Source organism: Curcuma longa, unplaced genomic scaffold (assembly GCF_044706935.1).
Source record: "Curcuma longa cultivar G26 ecotype Majalengka, Jawa Barat unplaced genomic scaffold, ITB_CL_G26_1.1 contig_22509, whole genome shotgun sequence".
NCBI lineage: Eukaryota > Viridiplantae > Streptophyta > Magnoliopsida > Zingiberales > Zingiberaceae > Curcuma > Curcuma longa.
Genome location: NW_027431926.1, coordinates 1 through 3,966, shown reverse-complemented (window position 1 = coordinate 3,966; position 3,966 = coordinate 1). Strand labels below are relative to the sequence as shown.

General features: G+C 40.4%; 1 pseudogene; it reads right to left on the bottom strand.

The window, feature by feature from the left end:
- Positions 1–322: 322 nt before the first annotated feature.
- LOC141817916 (protein FAR-RED IMPAIRED RESPONSE 1-like) lies at positions 323–1,449 on the bottom strand (annotated as a pseudogene).
- Positions 1,450–3,966: the final 2,517 nt, after the last annotated feature.

Genomic DNA, 3,966 nt, shown 5'->3' with positions numbered 1-3,966 from the left:
CAACCATATGATAAACTCACCAGGTCCCTATGATAGCAGCATCCCACAAACTTGCAGTAACCTGAAATGGAATCCATTTGTTTCAGTTCATTCTACAATTTGCATCTTGAATTGAAGAATAGCAGGAGTTTTCATACCACAAGGAACTATCTTAAGTTCCTTTCACTAGCAGCATCTTGAACATAGCCCAAAATTTGACAAATCTTCTTGCTCTTTGCCGCCACCTCTCACACCTTGTCGACAAAGAACTTATGTTCAATATTAACAAATAACAAAAAGTAAAATCAATTATATCCAAAACATAAAACCAAAGTATAATCAATTAAACCTTAGCTTGATTTCTACTCTTTGTCATCGCTTTTTTCACAATTTGCTCAACTTTAGATTGTTTTCTTTTCGTTGGTGGACGTCCACGAGATCTTACTTTTAGTGGAGTGTGGAACTTCTTGCTCTCAATTCTTGATTCCTCATGTATCGTGTTGCTATCGTGATCACCATCTAACGAATCAACAATGTTAATATCCATGAGTCTTTGTTTTGTATCTTTCAATATCCCCATTAAAATAGAGAATCTCTCGAGATTTTTGGACCCAAGCTGATGGACTTCTTGTATCAAGGGTTGAAGATTATTATATCTTTGTCTTTCTTCTTCATTATAATAAGAATCATCATAAATATTGGTGATGCATTGATACCGACGTTTAATGTCTTTGCGCCATCGTTCCAAAATATACTTTTCTTGAACTCTAGTGACATTTGTTTTGATAAGAACAGAAAGCATATGTCTACACAAAATTCCTCGAAACTCAAAGAGATGGCACAAACATTTCATCTCACAGTCCACCTCATTATATTGTACCAACAATGAAACATCTTTTGGAGTTGCTCCCTCTTTTCCCAATACAATTTCCACCACTTCATATAAGATAGTTGACCCTTCTTGCTTCACAAAGGAAGTGTTACAAAACATCAAACTCCTGATTTCATCCTGAAACAACTTGAATATCTTATTAGTATAAACACTTTGAAATTGCTTTTCAATTGGATGACCACTAATGACCGAAATAATTGAATTGAAAGATGCAAAATCAGAATTATTTTCCTTTTCAATCTTGTTTTTCAAAGCATTGTCATACTGTTCAACAAACTACTTCAAAGTTATTTTTGAATGAACATAACCATCAAAAAAGGCATTTATACTCTCACTTATTTGACTTGTTGACATCCCTGTCCAAAATTTATCTTTCACATACACAGGCATCCACTTAGGATGACAACCCCATAAAGAACTCAACCAATCATTGTTCTCCAAATTAAAATCTTCAATCAATTTTTTCAATTGCTATCACATTCTTCAGAAGTTAAAGAATTATAAACAATATTTTTTAGATTTTTCTTTATCAACTTATAGTTGACATGACAACCAAACTTGGCTGGTATTTTTTTCATTATATGCCAAAGATATAAGCGATGATGAGAGTCTGGAAATACCTCAAGAATTACAATTTCTATGGCTTTGGACTGATCCGTAATAATACCTCGTGGAGCTTGTTGATGCAGTTTTGTCCCGATTGTTATTTTGATGTTGACAACAATTTAAGTTCATTTTAATTGTATATTCAGATTGATCGATGACGGAATGAGATCGGAGAGGGCTCGGTAGCTCGTTCTCCGGATTAGGTCAGAGAGGGCTCGGTAGCTCGTTCTCTGGACCGGATAGAGTCGGAGAGGGCTCGGTAGCTCGTTCTCCGGATTAGGTCAGAGAGGGCTCGGTAGCTCGTTCTCTGGACCGGTTTGAGTCGGAGAGGGCTCGGTAGCTCGTTCTCCGGACTAAGTCAGAGAGGGCTCGGTAGCTCGTTCTCTGGATCGGATGGAGTTGGAGAGGACTCGGTAGCTCGTTCTCCGGACTAGGTCAGAGAGGGCTCGGTAGCTCATTCTCTGTACCGGACTATGGTCGGAGTAGGCATGGTAGCCTGTCTTCGGACCAAATCATTATCAGAGGAGGCTTGGGAGCTTGTTCTCTGATTACGTGATCCAGCGCGGTTGACTCGGGTGAGACCCAAGCTAACCTGATCAAGTCTTGACTTAGGGCTTAAAGTCTAGCTTGGTTTAATCGATCAGTGAATCGATTAACCAAGAGTAAGTTGGTTAATCGATCGGATGATCGATTACAGATCTTTAATCGATCTGGTGATCGATTACAGATCATTCTGTGAGACCAGCGTTAGCGTGTTAATCGATCTGATGATCGATTACCGAGCATTCTGTGACAATTCGCAAAACTCACAGAACGTACCATAATCGATTGGGCAATCGATTATGGTGAACTGTAATCGATCAGGTGATCGATTACATGCTTTATTGAGAAACCAGATTAGCGTCTGGTAATTGATCACATGATCGATTATCATGCCTTAATCGATCAGGTGATCGATTAAGATCATGGATAATCGACTGGTTGATCGATTACACGTTTTACTGAGGAAAAATTATGATGTTTAATCGATTGTTTGATCGATTAAGGTACTTCTGATCGGTGTTCAGCTTTCTGCTCTGATTTCTGATTGTTCTGATATTGCTGTGCTAATCTCTCTGATCTTTCCAGATGGAGTTTGAATTTGATGAAGAACAAGAAGAGTCAAGGGATTGCTTTCTTTGTGCAGGGTTTGTCGAGTTTTGTTTTCACCTTGTTTTTAGGTAAAAGACAATGACTCTAAGCTGTAGAGGATGATCAGGTTGGTCAGTGGATGCAGTGGACTCAGAGAAGAACGTTGAACAAGGAGGTTAAAAGGAAGAGATGAAGGAGAAGAGAATCTCTCGGAAACCCTAAGCTGTGTGTGCTTGTGCTAGCTGAGCTCTTCTGCTTCCCTACGATCTTCCCTGAAGCTCTCTCTCTCGAGGTGGTGCTGCCTTGCTCTCGGGAAGGTCTCTTGAGGTTGTTGATTCATTGATTGAGGCTGTACTGTAAGCTATTTGTTTTTGTTTGCCTCAATCTTGATTTCCTTCTATAATCTCTATATTTAACATCTATTCTTGAGATTGGCTGTGGAGAGGTAACTCCACCGAGAAGGAGATTCATTTAGCCGGTTTTTATCCGGGGTTTGATCTACCGAAGATCAAGGGATCGTCCACCTTACGGACACGCCGAGAAGTAGGGGCAAGTTATCCCCGAACCTCGTACATCCTAGAGTTTGTGTTGTTTTCATTTTATTTGCTATTTTCCACTGCGTACTAACTTTCTTGTAGAAGAAAATCGAATTTCAAGGAGGCTATTCACACCCCCCTCTCTAGCCATCTCCGGTCTTCAACAAGTGGTATCAGAGCTTGGGCTCTTTTGCAAGGATTCTAACCCTAAAGAGTTAAAAGAGATGGCCATGAAGGAAGGATTCAGCACAAATCTGTTAGGAAGTATACTGAAAAGACCAGGTCTTTTATATGTAAACATTTAAGAAATAAGAAATCATGACCTACTCTATTTCGCAAACCTACCGACCTCGACCCCGAGCTTGGCCACTTGACACAGCTCGACACAACTCGGCATAGCTCTGTCACTCAGTAGCTTTGTCAGCTCAGCACAACTCTGCCACTCCACAACTCTGCCACTCAGTAGCTTGGCAGCTCTGTCACACGGTCTCTCGACCATCCGGCCCCTTGGCTTTCGGACCTCTCGGTGGCTCTACCTTTCGACTGCTCAGCCGCTTAACCACTTGGCACCTCATCTTGGTATCTCAACATCTCAGCCGAAATCTTGAAGTCCCTTCTGGCAAAATTATAAGATTGTATATAACTCAATACAGTCTAGTCAATCGGTCTATACCTCCTTCGACTAGACTCGAAGGGGAGGCTTGTGATATGGTGGAATTATACTGCTCCTACGCGGCACATATAGTCAAAAATCAAGTTGATCTGTTGAGTCAAAAGTCAAGAGAAAATAAAACTTATCTGAAGACTTACATGTGCAAACCT